This window comes from Bufo gargarizans, chromosome 1 (genome assembly GCF_014858855.1).
Source record: "Bufo gargarizans isolate SCDJY-AF-19 chromosome 1, ASM1485885v1, whole genome shotgun sequence".
In the NCBI taxonomy this organism is placed as follows: Eukaryota; Metazoa; Chordata; class Amphibia; order Anura; family Bufonidae; genus Bufo; species Bufo gargarizans.
The window spans coordinates 339,693,926-339,719,981 of NC_058080.1; the positions used below are offsets into that span (position 1 = coordinate 339,693,926).

A 26,056-nucleotide genomic window follows, 5' to 3' on the forward strand; every position below is an offset into this window, starting at 1 on the left:
TGGAAGCATCATCAATCACGTGTTCACAGATGTGCTCCTCAGGGGGCAAGACCCTGTATTGTTTCCCAGGCATGGTGACTAGAGATTAGTGAATTTAAGTTGATGAAGTGGAATTCAATCCGAATTTCAGGGAACATTCAATTCGCACCAAAGCCGAATTTCCTCACCCTTCGTGGTAACAAATCAAATTTTTTCCTAAAATGGCTGCTGCACATGTTAGGACATGGAGCAAAAAACTAGGGATGACCCACAATGCCATGTATGCAGCCAATCAGCAGCCAGCCCCTGTGATGTCACAGCCCTATAAATAGCCTCAGCCATCTTGGATTCTGCCATTTTCCAGTGTGCTTAGTGCAGGTAGAGACGTCAGCAGGCGCTAGGGACAGTGCTAGGAAAGACTTCATTGTGCTGAAAAAACTATTTACAAGTTCAGGGAAAGATTATTCAAGGTGTAGGCAAAGGATAGGGAGGCATCATCTAAAAGGAGAACAGTGTGCAATAGGAGAGTGTACAGCCTGGGTAATAGGATAAATTACTATTACACCTTGCTGCACTAATCGGGGATTCAAATTGCAGTTATACTGCTGCTTTTAGGTTGTTTGCACTATGATAAATCACTAATTCCAGCAAACCTTGTTTGTGATTGGGGTACAAGTTCTGTGTGATACAGCGATTAACAGTGGGTATTAAAAGGATAGATACATATGTTGTTGATTTTACATTGTTTTACAGTTTTTTTGGGGGTGTATTATTAGGTATAAAAAGGGGGGGGGAAAGGGAAAAATATGTCATAATTGCCGTTCAGCGGTGAAGTTACAGATGTAGCACTCAAGCTCTTACAGCGAACCTTTCACCAGGATTTCACTTAATAAACTATTACCAGTACCTTATAGATTATCCTCATTGCGTTTCAATGTATTCTTGTGCCGCTTTCCTGGGATGGATAGTCATGAAAAAAACGACTTATAAAGTCCTTGTCTCCAGCTCCTAAAGTCACGCTAGAAGTCAAGGGGGTAGCCCTTCCTTCACTCCGGGCTGTAACTCCCTTGCCCCAACCCCGCCTCTAAGTAGTGTAACTGACACCTGGCTCAGTCGCCGGGACCGCGCTTGTACAGGTGGCGCATGCGCCGTCGGACTCAAGCGCGATCCTGTAACTGAATCGCGCATGCGCCGTCCCCGATGCCTGCCTGTCTTCTCTTCCTCACGCGCGATTCAGTTACAGGATCGCGCTTGAGTCTGACGGCGCATGCGCCACCTGTACAAGCGTGGTCCCGGTGACTGAGCCGGGTATCAGTTACACTACTTAGAGGCGGGGTTAGGGCAGGGGAGTTACAGCCCGGAGTGAGGGAAGGGCTACCCCCTTGACTTCTAGTGCGACTTCAGGAGCTGGAGACGAGGACTTTATAAGTCGTTTTTTTCATGAATATCCATCCCAGGAAAGCGGCACAAGAATGCATTGAAACACAATGAGGATAATCTATAAGGTACTGATAATAGTTTATTAAGTGAAATCCTGGTGAAAGGTTCTCTTTAACTCAAATTTCTTATTAATCGCGTTATCTTGAGACAAAAGCCATTGAAAAGCAATTGAAGGTGTTTGCTTAACGCATTTAGTTTAGATAACACGTCTCATAAAGCATGAGTGTGGAAATATACGTACTTCCCATTAGCCGTTCTGCTGTGAATTGTGATTGTTATATTTTTATTTGGGGGGCTGTAGTAATAGGGAAAAAAAAAGTTTAAATTGCTGTTCTGCTGTGAATTGTTATTGTTATTTTTTTTTTGGGGGGGGGGGAGTTTATTAATCAGAAAAAAAAGTCTTAATTGCCGTTCTGCAGTGAAGTTACATTGTACTACAGCCATTAACGGTGGGTATTATTTGAATTTGAATTTAATTATTTTATTATACAGTATTTGAGACAGGTGACAGGCCCTTTAAAGGGAACAAGCAGTGGCCAAAATGTTTCTGTTGCAGCTAGCATAAGAAGAGCGGTGGCAGCAGGAGTCACAGTGAGAGGCCTGAACTTCCGTTGTCATCTACCGGTCGTGTCTTGACCAGCAACCCAGCGGTGCTTCAATGGTTGACTCGGTCTTCGATGTTAGCCAGTGGCAGCTTAGGCATGACACCTGCCGTTTGATCGGGCCCTTTGAGGAGGCCACTTTGTCAGTTGCCAGGACTACGGGATGAACAACATCATTTCACTGATTCATGTCCTAGAGCACATGCTGCTAAATCTGACTGGCTAGGGGACAGGAGACGTGGCGAATACATCTCACGGCCACATCAGCCCTGTGGGGGATGAACTAGAGGAGGAGGATATTTGAGCACAAACAATGCGTAGAGAAATGGTTGGTTTTTCAACACAGGTGACACAAGAGGAGGAGAGGGAGCAGCCAGAGGAGCTACAGGGGGATGAGGAAGACGAGACAGATGAGGCAGACACACAGTGGCAGTATGCAGTGGAGATGGAGGCAGGGAGTCCCTCCGAGTCACTTGCACAAATGGCCCAATGCATGCTCGCTTGCATAGTGACAGCAAAATTGTCACTATTCGGCAGAGGGATGACTACTGGCTATCCACCATGTTAGACCCTCGCTACTGGTCAAAAATGGGGACCTTTTATACACCTGCTGAGAGGGAGGACAAACTGAACTCAGATGCTCAACAGACAGGGTTATTGGGGGTTATTGTTCTGACGGATCAGAGGAAGGGCAAAATAATCAGTGACCTCAAAACACAAACTTACTGCAGACATCCTCTCCACTCTTTCAGGGGGGCTTTACTTGTATAAGAGTTTAATAGAACAGGTTCTGTAGAAATCTATGTGGAATCAGTTGACAACGGTGTAAAAGGAGTGTGTTATTTCATGCTATAGTAGGATCTTGGGCCTGTGCATGGTTCTTTAAACCTGGTGCTAACATTGACCTGTAAGGCTGAGTTCACACTTAAGTTATTTGGTCAGTTTTTGCCCCGTAATTGACCAAATGTAGTGTGAAGTGATTCTTAAAGCAGCGCCTTTCATCTGTGGATCATACTGACTCACAGTATTGTTTCACTACTACAGCAGACTCCCTATGCGTGTTACTGCAAGACACAGTGTTCTACACCACTATACACCACTATACAGGCTCTCTACAGCCAGGAAATAGCTGTTTTTTAACGCGATTCACCACAAATAAATTCAAATCCAATTGAATATTTTCGGAAAATTTGTCGAACTGACCAAATATGGTGACTCTTGATTTCTCAGATAAAATAGCAGTGTCCTTTGAGCAGATAAGACCTGTCCACAACGACTGCTTTGTGGGAGAGTTAGCAGGGTATTTATGGCACAATTCCATTCTGCTGTAAATGCCTGAAGTCAGTAGTCAATAAAATGTTGGGCTTCCAACACAAAGTATAAGGTATTACATTGTCTCACATTCTGCAATTGAAAAATGAAATTTATATTGATAAGGGTACTTTCACACTTGCGGCAGAGAGATCCGACAAGCAGTTCCGTCGCCAGAACTGCCTGCCGGATCAGGCAAAACGTATGCCAACTGATGGCATTAGTAAGACTGATCAGGATCCTTATCAGTCTTAAAAATGCCTGATCAGTCGAAAAAATGCATTGAAATGGCGGATCCTTCTTTCCGGTGTCATCCGGAAAAACGGATCCAGCATTTTTTTTTCAACTTTTATCAGTCTGGATCGTCCGGAAGGACAGATCCAGCATTCTGGTATTCTGAATGCCAGATCCGGTACTGATACATTCCTATGGGAAAAAATGCCAGATCCAGCATTCAGGCAAGTCTTCAGTTTTTTTCGCCGGAGATAAAACCGTAGCATGCTACGGTTTTCTCTTTTGCCTGATCAGTCAAAATGACTGAACTGAAGACATCCTGATGCATCTTGAACGGATTACTCTCCATTCAGGATGCATGGAGATAAAACTGATCAGTTCTTTTCCGGTATAGAGCCCCTGTGACGGAACTCTATGCTGGAAAAGAAAAACACTAGTGTGAAAGTACCCTAAAAGTGTAGGTTTATATCTCCATATTTATTTACTTTATTCTGTTCCAAGGCTATGTTTCCTATATATGCACATCATGTCATGGGCGGATTAAGTGCGTTATAGGCCTGGGCATGTCTACCCTACTTGGGCCCCTCCCTCAATTTTAGTTTATATATTTTTTTTCTGGATGAAAAGGCAGCAGTGCTTCGTGAGCCCCACAGTCTCTTCCTAGGCCATATGACATCACATTCATCTAGGACACAGCAGCACACAGTGCTCCAGACTAAGAAAAAAAACAAAAAACGATTTGGCTCCTAAATTAAAAAATTTAGGAGCCAAATAAAATTTTGGGTTGCCAAATTTAAAATACATATAATAAAAAACACAGCCGCATCTTATCTCTATAGAGTTTGTTACACAGACACGCTAGATTTCTCAATTTTTCCATCAACCTCCCCATCCTGGTGTCCCAAGATTGTGGCCGGATCTCTGCTATACCACATTGTAGTTGATGGGGGCAGCGGGCATTCAGTCTGCATCCAGCATTGCCGGAGCTAATGAATTCCAGCATACTGTTCGCTGCTGGAACAGCCTGCCAGAATCACTAACGCAGTTGTGAAAGTAGCCAAATACAGTGCCACATACCTCTTACATCCAGTGACGTCTACTTTGATGTAGATGTTCTTTCTTTATCTTCTCCATTCAGACCGGACCACCTTTATGATTTCTTTCAGCCATCTTTTCTCTCTGCAGAGTTTGACAGACATCTTAGTTTCCTACTTTTCCTTCATCCTCCCACCTTCTCAACATCCCATCATGCACCCCCAAAACTATACTGCATAGACTGATAAACCCCCTGAAAATACTAGTTACACACAGATAGCGCCACCTTCAATAATTATTGAAACACAATGCTCTAAAAAATAACTGCAACCAGCAAATAGTGTCCCTGACACTAATAGTGTAATTATAATATCCCCCAAAAATAACTGTGCTAAGCTGATACTGTGCCAGGGTGCCCCCACAGTAATAGTGCTCCCTAAAATCCCAACAATAGCAATCATTCTGTGCCAGAGTGCGCTTAGTAGTAATAGTGTGCCTACAGTGCCCCCAACAGAAATTGTGTCCCATAAGCAGTAATGGCCAGTTCGCAGTGTTTGCCAACGAACACATGCCATCTTAACTCACAAGTCTGGCGATGCACAGGTAAGCCCTTACCTGTGCCTGTGTCGGGAGCCGGTCTGAAACAAATGCAGTCACCGGGAGCAGGCAGTTCTGAGAACAGCCGCCGGGGGCCTTCTCGGAACTGCCTGCTCCCGGTGACCGCATTTGTTTCAGACCAGCTCCCGACACAGGCACAGGTAAGGGCATACCTGGGCATCACCGGACTTGTAAGTTAAGATGGCAGCCTGCATGTGTTCGTTGGCGAACACTGTGAACTGGCTATCACTGCCCAGAAGTACGGTAATAATGCTCCCATAGTCCCCCAGCTGTAATAAAGCCCACCATAATGCTCCTGGTAGTAATAATTCTCTTTATAATGTGTGACAGTAGAAAAACACCCCCTTATAATGTGTACCAGTACAAAAAATGCCCCGTTGTGTGTCATAAAAAAAAAAACACAACATCTCTTACTGCCCCCAGTAGAGCCAATGTCCCCAGAGTGCCCTCATGTGTTCTAATGACCCGTACTGTGTGCCACTAGAAAAAAACACTTAGTGTCCCCAGTTGAGCTTAGGTGCCCATAGTGCCCCTATAATTTGTGCCAGTATAAAAATACTCCTATATAGTGCCCACAGAAGATGCCCCATAGTGCTCCTCCCCTGTCCCCATAGTGTCCTCCATAATGTGCCAATATAAAATGCCCCTATAGACTGCCCCACATAGATGCCTCCATAATGCTCCTCTTCCCGCCTTCCCCATAGTGACACTAAAATAGGTGCCAGTATTAAATGCCCCCATACTGCTCTTTTCCCCCCAATTCTCCATAGTTCCCCCCACATAATGCGTGCCAGTAAATAGAACCCCCAGTAAATGCCCTCATAGTGCTCCTTTACCCCCAACTTCTCCATAGAGACCCCCATAATGAGTGCCAGTATATAGGGCCCCCAGTAGATGCCCCTATTGTGCTCCTTCCCCCCACTTCTACATAGAGCCCCCAAAAATGTGTGCCAGTACATAGGGTCTCCAGTAGATGCCCCCATAGTGCTCCTTCCCCTCTTCTCTATAGTGCCCCCCATAATGTGCCAGTATATAGGGCACCCATAGTGCTTCCCCTCTTCTCTATAGTGCCCCCAATATAGTGGTAATATATAGGGCCCCCATAGTGCTTTTCCTTTTCTCCATATTCCCCCCCCCCCAATTGTGCAAGTAGGGGGGGGCACATAGTGATTCCCTCTTCTCTGTGGTTGCCCCCATAGTGCTTCCCCTCTTCTCCATAGTGGCCCCCCATATTGTGCCAATATATAGGGCCCCCAAAGTGCTTCCCCTCTTCTCCATAGTGGCCCCCATAGTGCTCCCCCATAGTGTGCCAGTATATAGAGCCCCCATAGTGCTTTACCTTTTCTCCATAGTGGCCCACATATTGTGCCAGTATATAAGGCCCCCCATAGTGCTTCCTCTCTTCTCCATAGTGGCCCCCATATTGTGCCAGTATATAAGGCCCCCCATAGTGCTTCCCGTCTTCTCCATAGTGGCCCCCATATTGTGCCAGTATATAAGGCCCCCATAGTGCTCCCCCTCTTCTCCATAGTGGTCCCCATAGTGCCTCCCCTCTTCTCCATAGTACCAATCCATATTGTGCCAGTATATAGGGCCCACACCCCCCTTCTTGCCACAGTATACTATAAATAATAAAAACAATAAACACATATACTTACCTTATGCTGCTGTCAGTGATGGGATGCAGGCCTCTTCTGGCCTGTGTCCCACGCTGTACGGCTCAGGTGGACATCATCGAGCCACCTGCACTGGCATCTGATAGGCTACAGGCTTAGTGCCTGTAGCCTATCAGAGGAATGGGCAAGAGAGACGCCTTTCCCCTGCTCCTCCGCACCATTCATCTGTATGAATACATATGAATATGGAGATGAGCACTTCCACAATGGAAGTGCTCATCTCTGCTCCTGCTCCCTCTGGACAGAAAGAGCCCCCCTCCGGCGCTGGGCCCTGCTTATGGCGCCCCCTTTTCTGTCCTGAGTAATGTGCCCCGTGCGGTCGCACCCTTCGCCCGGCTCTAGAAACGGCCCTGGCTCCAGGTACTATACTGCTGAAAAAATAGTGACCCCAGTAGATATAATTGGGCTTATTTATCAAAGTGGTGTAAAGTAGAACTGGATTTTTAAATGGGTAACTAAGTCAGTTCTACTTTACACCAGTTTGATAAATTACCCCAAATGTCCCTATAGTGTTCACAGCAGTTATAATGTCCCCTAGAGTGCCCCCAGTAATAACACTCAATATTGTGCTCCAGGTAATAATCCCTGTATAGTGTCCCCAAAAATAATGTCCTCTAATTTATCACTGTAATAGAAATGCCCCTACAGTGCCTCCCCAATAGCAACACCCCCCACACTGCCCCCATATAGTAATTTTCCCCCAAATGGTAATTTCCTCCATATAGTACCATATTTTTCGCCCCATAAGATGCACTTTTTCTTCCCCCAAAATGGGGGAGAAATGCCCCTGCGTCTTATGGGGCGAAATGCGTGCAGTTTTACATCGCTGGCAGCGATGTATCAGTGAGCAGGGACTCGGGGAGGGACTGGGGGGGGGGTCTGGGGGCTGGCAATAGCGGCGGGGCGGTGCAGTCAGTGTAGTATAGCACCGCCCCGCTGCTCCAGTATACTAATATAAGATGTAATTTTCAAATAATAGTTATTAAACTTGCCCCCTTAGTCCTATTACTAACTTACATCCTAATCGCGGCAGTAGAATTCAGGCCGGGCGGGCGGGCAGGCGGCAGCGTAACTCTTGTCACGTGCCTGCGCCGCCTACTTTTTGAATGAAGCAGGCGGCGCAGGCAAGTGACGTCAGTAAGAGACGCGCCGGCCGCCCGTCCTGCCTGCCTGCATTCTACAGCAGCGATTCGGATGTAAGGTAGAAATAGGACTGAGGGGGCATGTTTAATAAGTATAAATTGAATATAACATCTTATTTTAGTATACTGGCGGCGGGGGCGATCTGTGGATGGCACAGTTATGGGCTGGGGGGGGGGTCTGTGGATGGCACATATATAACAGTGCCACCCACAGATCCCCCCAGCCCATAACAGTGCCATCCACAGATCCCCCCCCTGTAACAATGCCATCCACAGATCCCCCTGTAATAGTGCAAGCCACAGATGCCCCCCATAACAGTGTCCGTCATCCACAGATCCCCCCATAACAGTGTCCGTCATCCACAGATCCCCCATAACAGTGTCCGTCATCCACAGATCCCCCATAACAGCGTCCGTCATCCACAGATCCCCCACATAACAGTGTCAGTCATCCACAGATCCCCCACATAACAGTGTCAGTCATCCACAGATCCCCCACATAACAGTGTCAGTCATCCACAGATCCCCCACATAAGTGTCAGTCATCCACAGATCCCCAGTAATAGTGCCATCCAGAGACCACCATTCGTTCCAAACCCACCAAACACACAGCACACCTTTTGGTTAAAAAATTTTGTTTTCTCATTTTCCTCCCCAAAAACCTAGGTGCGTCTTATGGGCCGGTGCATCTTATAGGGCAAAAAATACGGTAATTTCCAACACACTGTCCCCACATAGTAATCCACCATTAGTAATTTGCCCCCACACAGCAAATTCCCCCACACTGCCCCCACATAGTAATTTCTACCACACTGCCCCCACATAGTAATTCCCCACACACAGTATTCTCCCCATAGTAATTTGCCCTGACAGTAATTTTCCCCACACTGCCCCCACATATAACTTTTCCTCACATAGTTATTTTCCTCACACTGCCCCATATAGAAATTTCACCCACACTGCACTCACATAGTAATCCCCCCCCATAGTAATTTGCCCAGACACATTAATTTCCCCCACACTGCCCCGACATAGTAATCTCTCCCATAATAATTTGTCCTCACATAGTCATTTCCCCCATAATAATTTCTCCCACATAATAATCCCCCATAATACAGTAATTTGCCCCCACACAGCCCCCATATAGTAATTTGCCCCTACTGCCCCTTCACTAATGGTAGTGTCTAAACTCCAGACACCAAACGGACCTTCTGACGTCACACTATCACGTGACATTTCTAGGTCACGTGGGTCGGCAGCCAGCGCGCGCTTCAGAAGTTATATTACAGCAGGAACTTGGTCAGGCATGGCTGCTCTCGCTCTGCGCACCAGCGTCTTTAGCACTGACAGGGGAGAGTGTCTGCCTGAGAGGTACATGTGAAGCCTGTGGAGGGGGCCTGACAATTCTAGGAGGTGTGAGGAGGGGCTGCCATGGTGTGGGATTGTATGATGGGGGGTACTATGGTGTGGGATTGTATGATGGGGGGGGTACTATGGTGTGGGATTGTATGATGGGGGGTACTATGGTGTGGGATTGTATGATGGGGGGTACTATGGTGTGGGATTGTATGATGGGGGGGGACTATGGTGTGGGATTGTATGATGGGGGGGGTACTATGGTGTGGGATTGTATGATGGGGGGGGACTATGGTGTGGGATTGTATGATGGGGGGGGGGACTATGGTGTGGGATTGTATGATGGGGGGGGACTATGGTGTGGGATTGTATGATGGGGGGGTACTATGGTGTGGGATTGTATGATGGGGGGTACTATGGTGTGGGATTGTATGATGGGGGGTACTATGGTGTGGGATTGTATGATGGGGGGGACTATGGTGTGGGATTGTATGATGGGGGGGACTATGGTGTGGGATTGTATGATGGGGGGGGACTATGGTGTGGGATTGTATGATGGGGGGTACTATGGTGTGGGATTGTATGATGGGGGGGGGACTATGGTGTGGGATTGTATGATGGGGGGGGACTATGGTGTGGGATTGTATGATGGGGGGTACTATGGTGTGGGATTGTATGATGGGGGGGACTATGGTGCGGGATTGCATGATGGGGGTACTATGGTGTGGGATTGTATGATGGGGGGACTATGGTGTGGGATTGTATGATGGGGGGGACTATGGTGTGGGATTGTATGATGGGGGGTATTATGGTGTGGGATTGTATGATGGGGGACTATGGTGTGGGATTGTATGATGGGGGGGGGGGACTATGGTGTGGGATTGTATGATGGGGGGTACTATGGTGTGGGATTGTATGATGGGGGGTACTATGGTGTGGGATTGTATGATGGGGGGTACTATGGTGTGGGATTGTATGATGGGGGGACTATGGTGCGGGATTGCATGATGGGGGGTACTATGGTGCGGGATTGTATGATGGGGGGTACTATGGTGCGGGATTGTATGATGGGGGGACTATGGTGCGGGATTGTATGATGGGGGGACTATGGTGCAGGATTGTATGATGGGGGGACTATGGTGCAGGATTGTATGATGGGGGGGGGACTATGGTGTGGGATTGTATGATGGGGGGTACTATGGTGTGGGATTGTATGATGGGGGGGACTATGGTGCGGGATTGTATGATGGGCGGTGCGGGATTGTATGATGGGCGGTGCGGGATTGTATGATGGGCGGTGCGGGATTGTATGATGGGCGGTGCGGGATTGTATGATGGGCGGTGCGGGATTGTATGATGGGCGGTGCGGGATTGTATGATGGGCGGTGCGGGATTGTATGATGGGCGGTGCGGGATTGTATGATGGGCGGTGCGGGATTGTATGATGGGCGGTGCGGGATTGTATGATGGGCGGTGCGGGATTGTATGATGGGCGGTGCGGGATTGTATGATGGGGCGGCAGCGGTGCGGGATTGTATGATGATGGGGGGGCCGTGCGGGATTGTATGATGATGGGGGGGCCGTGCGGGATTGTATGATGATGGGGGGGCCGTGCGGGATTGTATGATGATGGGGGGGCCGTGCGGGATTGTATGATGATGGGGGGGCCGTGCGGGATTGTATGATGGGGGGGGGCGGTGCGGTGCGGGATTGTATGATGGGGGGGGGCGGTGCGGTGCGGGATTGTATGATGGGGGGGGCGGTGCGGTGCGGGATTGTATGATGGGGGGGGGTGCGGTGCGGGATTGTATGATGGGGGGGTGTGCGGTGCGGGATTGTATGATGGGGGGGGGCGGTGCGGTGCGGGATGGGATTGTATGATGATGGGGGGGGGGGGCGTGGGATTGTATGATGGGGGGGCGCTGCGGTGCGGGATTGTATGCGGGGGGGGGGCCGTATAATATTGGAACGCAGGGGGGGCGTATAATATTGGATGCGGGGGGGGGGGGTGTAGAGCCCCGTATAATATTGGATGCGGGGGGGGGGGGGGGGCGCTGTGTGATTTTGTTTGCGGGCTGCTATCTGGGGGGCCACGTTGTATGTCACATGTTTTACTGAATAGAACAGGTTTCCATCTTCTCCGCACCCGATATTTATTCTTATATATTTTCTACTGTACAAATCGAAGTGAAAGCTGCAGGTTTTACTGTTTAATAAAAACTAATTGTTGAACCCCAAAAAAAGGTATTCTATATATTTATGTTCATTTCTCTATTTTTATTATTTTTTATTGCAGTTCTGTATTCTCGGCGCTTGTAGCTGTGCATAGAGACGGGCGCAGACGTCTGTAATGGTCAGTGTTGAGTGAAGCTTCAGATGCTTCATTCAAAACTTGTGAGTAATACTGTGCAGTGATTCGTCTCCGTACAGTCTTAGAATGTATGGGCTCCGAAGAGCCAAAGTCGGTTATTAACAAAGTTGCGCAAGACCCCATTGAATAACTCGGGTAGTGGATTTTTTAAGTGGAAAAACACTTTGACCCTGGGTTCACACCTGAGCGTTCTGAAAGGAGCGCTCTGTATGCGCGATTGTACCGGCGTTTGCTATCGCGCATACAGAGACAAGCAAACGCCCATTGGCGCGCGTTCCCGAAAGTCTATGTACAGGAACGTGCGACAAAACGCCCCAAAGAAGCTCAGGAACTTTTCTGAGCGTAGGGAGTTTTACAGCGCGTTCAAACGCGCTGTAAAACGCTCAAGTGTGAACCAGGGCCATAGGGAAGCATTGGTTTTCATGTGTTGAGCGTTTTACAGCGCGTTTGAACGCTCAGGTGTGAACCCAGCGTAAAACTTTAAACAGAACTCTGCTTCGGTTCAGAGGTTCTAGACGGGACTGAAGCCGAGTTCGGTTTCAAGTGCTTTTCCACTTAAAAAATCAACTACCTGAGTTATTCAATGGAGTCTCGTGCAACTTCATGAATAACTGACTTCGGCTCCTCGGAGCCCATACATTCTAAGACTGTACGTAGTCTAATCACTGTAGTGTACAGTATTAATCCAAAGTATTAAACAAAGTGCCTTCGGATGAAGCTCACTGCGCTTGACACTGACAATGGCCTAACGGACGCTCACATTACACCGCCCCGCTGATCTGTGAGGAACAGCATTTACTGCTACAAGGGGGACTCCCTGTACAATGCTTTAACCCCTTTCTGACCTCCCAACGTAAATATACAGTCCTGATCAAAAGTTTGAGACCACTTGAAAAATGGCAAAAAATCCTATTTAGCATGGCTGGATCTTAACAAGGTTCCAAGTAGAGCTTCAGCATGCAACAAGAAGAAATGAGAGCGAGACCAAACATTTTTTGAGCATTCAATTTAATGAAAACAACGAATAATCTGAAACCGGCTGTTTTTCAGCTGATCAAAAGTTTAGGACCACACCTCCAAAAAAGAACTAAACCCCCCCCCCCCCCCCCAAAAAGAAAAAGAAATCCAACTTCCAAACATGAGCTCAGTAATGAGCAGCTCCGCCGTTATTGTTTCGGCATGCTTGATGCAAGCGTTTCCATGAGGTGAGTGGGAACATTTCTCCAAGTGGTGAAGACGGCCACACGAAGGCCATCTACTGTCTGGAACTGTTCTCCATTTTTGTAAACTTCCCTTTGCCATCCATCCCCAAAGGTTCTCAATTGGATTTACATCAGGGGAACACGCAGGATGGGCCAAAAGAGTGATGTTATTCTCCTGGAAGAAGTCCCTTGTCCTGCGGGCATTGTGTACTGTAGCGTTGCCCTGTTGAAAAACCCAGCCGTTACCACACAGACGAGGGCCCTCAGTCATGAGGAATGCTCTCTGCAACATCTGGACAGAGCCAGCGGCCGTTTGACCAGGGCTGTGGAGTCGGTAGATAAATGGTCCGACTCCTCCGTTTTTGGTACTTCCGACTCCTTTGTATTTAATATGCGAATGTCATTACCACAGAAGTACTGGCCAGGAAGCCGCTGCCTTCTCCGCTGTGTGCTAATCTTCTGCTGAAGATCGGGCAGTGCGAGGATCCAGGACGGGGCATTTATTGTAAAACATGATTTCCCCAGTAGAATCCCATAGTCATGTTTAAGCTAACAATCGAGTTTACAAGTTTTTATAGCCTTAGCTGAATGGCAGCAGTTTTTCCAATGGTTTATAGCTTCAGTCTTGAACTATTGACCATCCATTCCCTTCAGTTATACAAGTGTCTCTAGTCCTGCAAAAAACATATTTACTTAACCAGTTATCAGTGAGAGGCTAGGTTAACCATGGGCGTTGCGTTCCCTGTAACAGCGGAACACAACACAATGGAAAGTATAAGTATTGCCGCTCCTTAACTGTGCGTTGCGTGCCATATAGCGAAGCATATGAAAAGCTTCTTCATGGTCACTTAACGTGTTCGTTTTGCGGTAACGTGACGCACTGCATGCATTGGCCTTTATTCTTACAGTAGAGAAGTACCATATTTATCACAAAAGTGGGGGGAAAATAGCAGTGCGTCTTATGGGGCGAATGCTACGACCGTCCGGTGAATAGGCTGAGAGGGAGGAGGGGCTGGGGGCCGGCATCTGTTTCTGTAATGGCAGCGGGGCCCGGGGCAGTCACTGTATTCTCCTACACCGGGCCCCGCTCACTGTAGTATACGGTAATCATATCTAACTTGTGGGTATTGTTAAAGTATTCCAATCATCTTAAAAACTTCTTGGCAGTCAGGAGGCCGGGCAGGCGCTCGTAGCATAGCTCACTGCGTCACGCGCCTGCTCCGCCGACTTTATGAATGAAGCAGGCACCGGGCCCCGCTGCCATTACAGAAACAGATGCCGGCCCCCATTCACTACACATGGACACTGTTATGGGGGGGATCTGTGGATGACACATAAGATAAGATGCTATATATGTGTCATCCACAGATGCCCCCACAATGATCTCCCATAACAGATGCCCCCATAACAGTGCCACCCACAGACCACCATTAGTTCAAAAGCACACCTTTTGGTTAAAAATATTTTTTTTCTTATTTTCCTCCTCAAAAACCTAGATGTGTCTTATAGGGTGAAAAATATGGTAATTAATTATAACTTTTTGTGAATTGGGACATTTAAACTTTGCTTTTTTTTTATTTTTATTCCAATTTAAATCTAGTAGGGATTGGAGTCGGTTCATTTTTTGCCAACTCCGACTCCAGGTACCCAAAATTGCCTCCGACTCCACAGCCCTGCATTTGACGCCCCTGCACTTCCTGAAGCTCCATTGTTCCACTGAAGGAAAAAGCACCCCAGACCATTATGGCGCCCCCTCCACTGTGGCGCGTAGAAAACATCTCAGGTGGGATCTGCTTGTCATGCCAGTAACATTGGAAATCATCAAGGTTACATTTTTTCTCATCAGAGAATGAAACTTTCTTCCACCTTTGAATGTCCCATGTTTGGTGCTCTCTTGCAAAGTCCAAACGAGCAGTTCTGTGGCGTTCAAGGAGTCGAGGTCTTTGAAGCCCTTCACTCTCAGATGCCGTCTGATGGTTATGGGGCTGCAGTCAGTACCAGTAAGGGCCTTAATTTGGGTCGAGGATCGTCCAGTGTCTTGACGGACAGCCAATTGGATCCTCCGGCTCAGTGCTGATTAAATGCTTTTGGGTCTAACACTTGACTTTTTTTTGTTCCATAACCCTCAGGATCATAAAAAATGATAATTCCAAATGACTGTCTTACTGCGTCCCACCTGTGTCCCCCCCAGCTTATGCAGTTCAGCAACCCGACCACGTTCAAAAAGGGAGAGTTTTTTTGCCTTTGTCATCACAACGTGTGACTACCTGACAGAAAATGACAATGAATCCACAGATTTGGCCTTTTAAGGCCCCTTTCACACGGGTGAGATTTCCGCCCGGGTGCAATACGTTCACCTCACTCACTGAATCCTGACCCATTTATTTCTATGGGGCTGTGCACACGAACAGTGATTTTCACGCATCACTTGTGTGTTGCGTGAAAATCGCAGCATGCTCTATATTGTGTGTTTTCCACGCAACGCATTCCCCATAGAAGTGAATGGGGCTGCGTGAAAATCGCAAGCAAGTGCGGATGCGGTACGATTTTCACGCACGGTTGCTAGGAGACGATCGGGATGGAGACCCGATCATTATTATTTTCCCTTATACCATGGTTATAAGGGAAAATAATAGCATTCTGAATACAGAATGCATAGTGCAATAGCGCTGGAGGGGTTAAAAAATAATAATAATTTAACTCGCCTTAATCCACTTGATCGCGCAGCCGGCATCTCTTCTGTCTTCTCTCTTTGCTGTGCAGGAAAAGGACCTGTGGTGACTTCACTCCGGTCATCAGATGATCCATCACCATGGTAAAAGATCATGTGACGGACCATGTGATGACCGCAGTGACGTCACCACAGGTCCTGTTCCTGCACACAGCAAAAAAGAAGACGGAAGAGAAGCCGGGCTACGCGATCAAGTGGATTAAGGTGAGTTAAAAATTATTATTTTTTTAACCCCTCCAGCACTATTGTACTATACATTCTGTATTAAGAATGCTATTATTTTCCCTTATAACCATGTTATAAGGGAAAATAATACAATCTACCGAACACCGATCCCAAACCCGAACTTCTGTGAAGAAGAAACATGCCGATTTCTCTCACGCGCGTGCAAAACGCATTACAATGTTTTGCACTCGCGTGGAAAAATCACGCATGTTCCCGCAACGCCCATGTGAAAGAGGCCTAAAGGCATGTGGTCCGAAAATTTGGATCAGCTGAAAAACAGCCTGTTTCAGTTTAATCGTTATTTTTAATTAATTGAATGCTCAAAACATGTTTTGTCTCACTCCCATTTCTTCTTGTTGCATATTGAAGCTCCACTTGGAACCTTGTTAAGATCCAACAATGTAAAATATGATTTTTTGCCATTTTTCAAGTAGTCTTAAACTTTTGATCAGGATTGTACCTCGGTGGGTGGGTATTTAAATATGGTGGCCGCTCGTGAGCACCATAGCTGCTGGGTGCTGTTTTAACCCCTTAAGGACCCATGACGTACATGTACTTCATGAGGTCTGGGGGAAGATCGGGGTGGAATCGCTGCACCATGGGTGCCCTTACCGGCAGGCAGCTATGCCCTGCAGCTCCAAGCGCTGCGATTGGATGATCAATGTGTCGTCACATCGCAGCACAGGAAGCTGTCAGCAGCTGCTGGGAGGAGGTCAGAGGACAGTGGCCGGTGCTGAACTGGTCAGCACCGGTCACCTCCGAGGTGAGGCAGGGAACACCAGTGTTTTGGGTCCCCTGCCAGCGCTGCGATTGGCTGAAACAATGCTCCAGCCAATGGCAGAGCTATAGCTGCACAGGAAGAGGCAGAACGTCCCTGCATGCAGCCATTCTAGCTAGTGACTGCTTGCAGATAGGTTCTGTGCCTCTGTGGCTTGCTGGGACTTGTGCTGTACCACCACTACGAATTTAACGCCTTTGCTGCTGAAAAGAAGAAAGAACAACATCTGGAATAGCTGCACAATTTTTGCAGTCCCCCCCATCCTTTTTTTAACCCCTTAGGGACACAGCCTTTTTACACCTAAGGACCAGGCCATTTTTTGCAAATCTGACCAGTGTCACTTTAAGTGCTCATAACTTTAAAACGCTTTGACTTATCCAGGCCGTTCTGAGATTGTTTTTTCGTCACATATTGTACTTCATGACACTGGTGAAATGAAGTCAAAAAAATATTTTTTTTTGCACCAAAAAATACCTAATTTAACAAATTAACAACATATGTCTACTTTATGTTTGAATTGTTTTGGGAATGATATTTTATTTTTTGGGGATGTTATAAGGCTTAGAAGTTTAGAAGCAAATCTTGAAATTTTTCAGCAATTTACAAAAAACAACATTTTTAGGGACCAGTTCAGGTCTGAAGTCACTTTGCGAGGCTTACATAATAGAAACCACCCAAAAATGACCCCATCTAAGAAACTACACCCCTCAAGGTATTCAAAACTGATTTTACATACGTTGTTAACCCTTTAGGTGTTGCGCAAGAGTTATTGGCAAATGGGGATGAAATTTGCAAATTTCATTTTTTTGTCTAATTTTCCATTTTAACCCATTTTTTCCACTAACAAATCAAGGGTTAACAGCCAAACAAGACTGTATCTTTATTGCCCTGACTCTGCCGTTTACAGAAACACCCAATATGTGGCCGTAAACTACTGTACGGCCACACAGCGGGGCGTAGAGGGAAAGGTGCGCCGTTTGGTTTTTGGCGGGCTGATTTTTATGGACTGGTTTATTTACACCATGTCCCATTTGAAGACCCCTGATGCACCCCTAGAGTAGAAACTCCCTAAAAGTGACCCCATCTAAGAAACTACACCCCTCAATGTATTCAAAACTGATTTTACATTCGTCGTTAACCCTTTAGGTGTTGCACAAGAGTTATTGGCAAATGGGGATGAAATTTGAAAATTTCATTTTTTTGCCTTATTTTCCATTTTAACCCATGTTTTCTACTAACAAAGCAAGGGTTAACAGCCAAACAAGACTGTATCTTTATTACCCTGACTCTGCCGTTTACAAAAACACCCAATATGTGGCCGTACACTACTGTACGGCCACACAGCGGGGCGTAGAGTGAAAGGTGCGCCGTTTGGTTTTTGGAGGGCTGATTTTTATGGACCGGTTTATTTACACCGTGTCCTGTTTCAACCCCCCTGATGCACCCCTGGAGTCGAAACTCCCTAAAAGTGACCCCATTTTGGAAACTACGGGATAAGGTGGCATTTTTTGGGGGAGTATTTTTAGGGTAAATATAATTTTTGGTTGCTCTATATTACATTTTTGTGAGGTAAGGTTACCAAAAATTGAAATTCTGATATTTCATCTCCATTTGCCATTAACTGTTGAGGAACACCTAAAGGGTTAATAAAGTTTGTATAATCATTTTTGAATACCTTGAGGGGTGTAGTTTCTTAGATGGGGTCAATTTTAGGGAGTTTTTACTCTAGGGGGGCATCAGGGGGGCTTCAAAAGGGATATGGTGTCAATAAAAAAGGCCATCAAAATCGGCCTTCCAGAAACCATGTCGGTCCTTTCCTTTTGCAGCCTCCCTTTTACGGATACAGCAGTTTACGACCACAAATGTGGCGTTTCTGTAAACTGCAGTATCAGGGTAATACATTTTAACTTTTGTTTGGTTGTAAACCCTTGTTTTGTTACCGGAAAAAACGGACTGAAATGGAAAAGTGCCAAAAATAGCGGTTTTGGCACCGTTTTTTTGGTTTTTTTTTAACCGTGTTAATCTGGGTAGTTAGGTCATGGGATATTGTTATAGAGGAGATTCTTACGGACGCGGCAATATCTAATAAGTCTACTTTTTTTTACAATTATTTAGGTTTTTGACTATATTATCTTTTTTGATACAACTTTTTTTTTTGGGTATCTCTAAAGTCTAAGTGTCATTTTTTTTATTTTCTTTTAGCCAATTATCTTATGTGGGGGCTCATTTTTTGCGGGATGAGCGGACGGTTTTATTGGCACTATTTTGGGGGCTATATGACTTTTTGATCGCTTGCTATTAAACTTTTTGTTATGTAAGGTGACAAAAAAAAAATTTTTTTGCACCTATTTTTTTTTTTTTTTTACTGTGTTAATCTGGGGGGGTGGGTCATGGGGTATTTTTATAGAGGAGATTCTTACGGACGTGGCGATACCTAATAAGTCAACTTTTTTTTTACAATTATTTAGGTTTTAGACTATATTATCCTTTTTGATACCCTAAAAAAATTTTTGTATCTCTAAAGTCTAAGAGTCATTTTCTATTTTTTTTTTTATCTGATTATCTTATGTGGGGGCTCATTTTTTGCGGGATGAGATGACGGTTTTATTGGCACTAATTTGGGGGCTATATGACTTTTTGATCGCTTGCTATTAAACTTTTTATTATGTAAGGTGACAAAAAAAACCTTTTTTTGCACCTTTTTTTTTTTCTGGACCGTGTTAATCTGGGGGGTTAGGTCATGGGGCATTTTTATAGAGGAGATTATTACAGACGCGGCAATACCTATGTCTACTTTTAATAAATTATTTTAGTTTTTTTGGGTGTCTCAAGTCTGAGAACCATTTTTTTTTATCCGATGTCAGTGCTAAATTGGGATATAAATTTAGTACTCCATGGAAGTGTGATACTCCCTGAAGCAACCGTCAATGCAGAGGCCCGGATGATCGGGGCATGTGTCGCACTGAGTAGTCGTGTCCTTCCGTATCCCCCTCCTGCGACACACTCTGCACTTTTTTTGGGTTCGTCCCTTCTTTCCAGTATGGGGGACCACACCTGGAAAGTGTTGGCCAGGGACGATCCGGGCGCCTACAGTTCCCGAGGTACTCCGGCCTGCTCTTTCCCGGTCCGAAAAGATCAGGGCCTTGAGGACTGCCTCATAGAACTGGAGGAATGTCCCTGTGCTGCCAGCGCTTCGGGATAGTACAAAAGAGTTGTACATGGCAACCTGTACCAAGTAGACCGCAACTTTTTTGTACCATGCCCGGGTTTTGCGCATGGCGTTATATGGCTTGAGGACTTGATCCGAGAGATCAACTCCTCCCATATACCGATTGTAAGCGACGATACAATCGGGCTTGAGGACCGTTGCCGTGGTACCTCGCACAGAGACTGGGGTGGTGCTGTTACCGTGGATTGTGGACAGCATAAGGACATCCCTCTTGTCCTTATACCTGACCAGCAACAGGTTTCCAGTGGTAAGGGCACGGGTCTCACCCCTGGGGATAGGTACCTGGAGGGGGTGGGCAGGGAGGCCGCGTTGATTTTTCCGCACGGTCCCACAAGCGGACGTGGATCTGGCGGCAAGGGACTGGAACAAGGGGATACTGGTATAAAAGTTATCCACGTACAAGTGGTAACCCTTATCCAGCAGTGGGTGCATAAGGTCCCACACAAGTTTCCCGGTAACACCCAGAGTGGGGGGGGGACATTCTGGGGGTTGAATCCGGGAATCTCGCCCCTCGTATACACGAAATTTGTAAGTGTACCCTGAGGTACTCTCACAAATTTTGTATAGCTTCACGCCATACCTCGCTCGCTTGGTGGGCACATACTGGCGGAAAATGAGTCTCCCCTTGAACGCAATGAGAGACTCATCAACCACGACCTCCCTTCCAGGTACATAGGCCTCCATGAATTTGGCCCCAAAGTGATCGATGACCGGCCGTATCTTGTACAGACGGTCATGGGCAGGATCACCTCGGGGTGGACATGCTGCATTATCGGAATAATGCAGACATTTCCTGATGGCCTCAAACCGGGAGCGTGTCATAACCGTACTGTAAAGTGGGGTCTGATATAGGACGTCCCCACTCCAGTACAGCCTGGCACTGGGTTTCTTGACCAGGCCCATATGCAGCACGAGGCCCCAAAATGTCCTCATTTCGGCTGCACTGACCGGCGTCCAGCCACCGGGCCTGGCCAAAAAGGAGCCCGGGTGTTGAGCGACGAACTGTTGGGCGTACAGATTCGTCTGCTCCACCATCAGATTTACCAGTGGGTCACTGAAAAAATGACAAAAAAAGTCATATTCAGTGTAGCCCACTGTGGAAATCTGGATTCCTGCTTGGCCTACAAAATCAGGAATCACGGGCTCGTATCGCTCTGGGCTACACCAGACAAGTTCACCGGCAGGGTGCTCCGGTGGATTTAACTGGTGGGCCGGGAAACCAGTACGAGCCCCAGAGCTGCTCGTACTAGTGTGGGCCACAGGGTCCCTAACATGGCGGTCCCCTTGCTCCGCCTGGCGGCGTCTCCGCCGCCTTGGGGGCTCATCATCATCGCTAGATGATGAGGAGGATGCGGATGACAACAGGAATGTGGGGTCATCCTCATCCTCACTGGGACTCTCGGACTCGGAGGCAAGCTGGGCGTATGCCTCCTCGGCCGAGAACGTCCGGCGGGCCATAGGGGAGTGTGTGTCTGCGTGTATATGTGCGTGTGTGAGGGGGCACGGGTGTTCACGAACTCACCCTAAAACTAACAGAAAAAAATAAATAAAACTAACTAAAAAAAGGGCAAAAAAGTGAGGAAAAAAAATTCAAAACTGCTGATCAACCGTCCGAAGTTGATCAGCGGTGGGGTGTGCGATGTGCTAACAGTGGCCGGACGCTAAGTGCCGGTCACAGTTAGCGAACTCAAAAAAAAAAAAAAAAAAGCACCCCAAAAAAGGTGGGGGGGGGGCAAGTGGCAGGGGGAGGGGGGCAAGTGGCAGCACCCCTGGGGGGTCTAGGGTCACACAGCTGTGCTGTGGACCCCAGACACCCTAACTGGGGTGATGCAATAAAAAGTCAAAAAAACTACCTTTCCCTTTTTTTTCCCTGCCTATCCCAAACTTTCCCTAGCTGTCCCTATGTACCTGATGGGGTGCTGGGGGCACAGATCGGGTCCTGGGGGGCACAGATCGGGGTGCAGGCAGCGGTGGCAGACACGTGCAGGCAGCTCCTCTCTCCTCCGGCGCTGGAACACAAAAGGAGGAGGAGAAGGGCGCCTGCCTCTTTTGAATCTGCCGCCGGACCACCCCCCGACCAATCAGAAAGCGATCCTGAGTGGTGATGTCACCATCACCACTCAGGATCGCTGGATGGTGATTGGTGGAGTGAAATCACACCACCATCACCATCCTGTTCCGGGTTATCGGGTCTTCAGAGACCCGAATAACCCGGAAACGCAGAAAACCGCAGGTCTGAATTGACCTGCGGTTTTCTGCGATCGCATACATGGGGGGTCACCGGACCCCCCGACGCATTTGCCCCAAGTGCCTGCTCAATGATTTGAGCAGGCACGGGGTTCCGATCGCCGCCGGCCGCGCGGCGGTGATTGAAAATGCACAGGGCGTACATGTACGCCCTGTGTCCTTAAGTACCAGGGCACAAGGGCGTACCTGTACGCCCTGTGTCCTTAAGGGGTTAAGGACACCATTTGGTCCGTGCATTTATTTATTTTTTTAACCATTTTCCAGCTCTGCATCACTTTTTCTGTTTGCAACCTGTGACCGCCAATGCATTTCAGTGCGTACCTGCCTGATCAGCACCTGCGGACTATTTGTGCAGATTTTTTGGCAAATTTTTTATAAAATTTTTGGGGGTTAAAAAAGAACTGGTAGTTAGGGCTTTATATAAATATATATAGAGTTATATATTTCTATATAGATATAAGTAAAAATTTTAGCCAATGTAGTAACGTTTTATACGATCTTTGGTGCTCTGCAGCGCGCACAATCAGTCGTGTGCTCAGTAGCATTTGCACATTTGAGGGTTTTTTTCTTTTTCACATTTGTGTGTGAAAAAATAACTGCAGTTAGTGGTAGTTAGTTTAAGTTAGTTAGATAGATACATAGATATCTCTCTCAATTTCAGTTAGTGGCAGTTTAGATTTCAGCACGAACGCACCATCTGTGTACGTGCATTTTGCAACCACTGAGCACCGATCAGTAGTGTCCATTACTTATCGCGTCTGCTCAGTTTGCGCTGCAAGTAATTTTTTATTTTTTTTTTGCTGAAAATGTTTTTATTTTTTTAGAACTTTTCTTCTAAATTTAAATTTCTAATTTATTACAAGCCCCTTCACGTGTGAAAACACTACATACACTCCCCACACTAAATAAAGGTTTACACGTTTCACACCTCAATAAAATAAAAATGTCCCATTCATCCCAACGACTATATTCAGCTGAAGGGGCATACGCCATGCTTGCCTCCGATACAGAGTCTGCCAGTGAGGAAGAAGAGGATGCCACTTTCCTCTACCCCCTCATCCTCATCCGCTGATGAGGGACCCTTTAGACCAGGCATGCTCAACCTGCGGCACTCCAGCTGTTGTAAAACTACAACTCCCACAATGCCCTGACGTAGGCTGTTTGGGCATGCTGGGAGTTGTAGTTTTGCAACAGCTGGAGGGCCGCAGGTTGAGCATGCCTGCTTTAGAAGGTGCCCCAGGGTAGCAGCGGAGGCAGCCCCCCAGAGTGAGCCCACATGGACCCCACCCCCTGACCATTATCAGCCCCAAATTCCGGAGTTCGTGGGCCACTCAGGAATTTTGATAGATTGTGCGGACTTCGCTGAGCTAGATTTTTTCAAAATCTTCTCTGAAAATTTTGTAAATCTAATGGTGACCGAAACCAATTTAGACGCCCAACAATTCATTGCTCAGAACCCGAGTTCTCCATACGCTAGACCCCTAGGTTGGACCCCAGTAGATGCAGCAGAGATGATGAAGTTTTGGGGACTCGTGCTGCATATGGGCGCAGTAAAGAAGCCAAACGTTAGACAATATTGGAATTCTGACATTTTCTACCAGACTCCAATTTTCAGTCAGACTATGAACCCGAAGCGGTTTGAATGGCAGCTAAAACCCATGTCTCTGTAGGTAACACATAGAAAAGGTCCGTCTGGAGTCTGAGAAATAGACAGTTCACTGTGGGCAGGCTAAACGCCATGTCTGAAGAGGACCTCACCAGCAGGAGAACCTCTCTGTATATAACACATAGAAAAGGTCCATCTGGTGTATGGGAAATATAGACATTACACTGTGATCAGGCTAAACTCCATACCTGAAGAGGACCTCACCAGCAGGAGAACCTCTCTGTATATAACACATAGAAAAGGTCCGTCTGGTGTATGGGAAATAGACAGTTCACTGTGAGCAGGCTAAACTCCATGCCTGAAGAGGACCTCACCAGCAGGAGAACCTCTCTGTATATAACACATAGAAAAGGTCCGTCTGGTGTATGGGAAATAGACATTACACTGTGAGCCGGCTAAACTCCATGTCTGAAGAGGACCTCACCAGCAGGAGAACCTCTCTGTATATAACACATAGAAAAGGTCCGTCTGGTGTATGGGAAATAGACTGTTCACTGTGAGCAGGCTAAACTCCATGTCTGAAGAGGACCTCACCAGCAGGAGAACCTCTCTGTATATAACACATAGACAAGGTCCGTCTGGTGTATGGGAAATAGACAGTACACTGTGAGCAGGCTAAACTCCATGTCTGAAGATGACCTCACCAGCAGGAGAACCTCTCTGTATATAACACATAGAAAAGGTCCGTCTGGTGTATGGGAAATAGACAGTTCACTGTGAGCAGGCTAAACTCCATGTCTGAAGAGGACCTCACCAGCAGGAGAACCTCTCTGTATATAACACATAGACAAGGTCCGTCTGGTGTATGGGAAATAGACAGTACACTGTGAGCAGGCTAAACTCCATGTCTGAAGATGACCTCACCAACAGGAGAACCTCTCTGTATATAACACATAGAAAAGGTCCGTCTGGTGTATGGGAAATAGACAGTTCACTGTGAGCAGGCTAAACTCCATGTCTGAAGAGGACTTAACAAGCAGCAGATCTGATGGGGCTCATGCTGAGCTTTCCTTTGACCATGATGATGGTGAAATCACAGGTTACCGCCAGAGTATTGCAATCTGGATGTATAATTTGATGGTAACATTTCACAGATAACACTTGATGAATAGAAAATTTGAGCCGATACTTTCGTTTTCTCGGACACTGGAAGGCGGACATTTCTCAGTGATTAGAGGCTCCTCTGCAGCATCATCTGAGGTCACACCTTGTTCTAACAGGACTCGGGGTGAAGGGCGTCCATGATATGGATTCACGTTTTATAGTGATATTAAACAGTTAGGCCTCCTGCACACAAAAGTTTTTTGTTTCCGTTTAGCAAAAGGCTTTTTAAATCCCATATATGGAAAAAAACGGAATGTACTCCGTATGCATTCAGTTTCCGTTTTTCAGTTCAAAGATAGAACAGGTCATATTATTGCCCGCAAATCATGTTCCGTGGCTCCATTTAAGTCAATGGGGCTGTAAAATGAACGGATACAGAATGCATCCGTAGTTTTCCGTATTTGTTCCATTTTTTGATAAACCATCTATTGAAAATGTTATGCCCAGCGGAATTTTAGAATGTAATTACTGTATATGCCTTGTTTAAGTTCCTCAAAAAACGCAAACCAAACAGAAAAACTGAATGGAAACTGAGACAGTACTGAAACAAAAAAAATAAAAAAACGTATCCTTTTAAAACGGACTTCAAAACCATCCGGTCTTCTGCAGGAGGCCTTATAAGGATTAAAAATAAAAATGAGATTTTCTACCACTCATCTGTTCAACTTTATTTGGCAAAATTATTGTAATGGATCACATACCACAAAGGGTTAAGAAGGTCCTTACAGAGTATGGAGTTTAGCCAATTCACTTTGAATCAGCTAAATCCCATCATAGTTCTGTACCTGACCACTAGGGGGCTAAGAGGTCCGTACCGTGTATGGAGTTTAGACGGCTCCTATAGAGTTGGCTATTCCCCATACTTAGTAAGGACCAGGTCCGCACCGTGTATGGAGTTTAGCCAAATCAATGTGAGCTGGCTAAACACTAGCTCTGTTCCGGACCCGTCCACTAGGGGGCAAAAAGGTCCATACCGTGTCTGGAGTTTAGACAGCTCATAGAGAGCTGGCTATTTCCCATACTGCAAAACGACCAGGTCCGTTTGGTGTCTGGAGTTTAGACACAACCCTTCACTAATATGTCCTCTTGTGGTACCCCTAGTAATGTCCC

The 26,056-nt window shown here is 46.7% G+C and overlaps 1 protein-coding gene across 1 annotated transcript in view; it reads left to right on the forward strand.

Moving 5' to 3' along the window:
• The window catches only part of SMIM24 (small integral membrane protein 24), a 442,504-nt gene that overhangs the window by 121,765 nt on the left and 294,683 nt on the right, over window positions 1-26,056 (forward strand). The window lies entirely within an intron of this gene.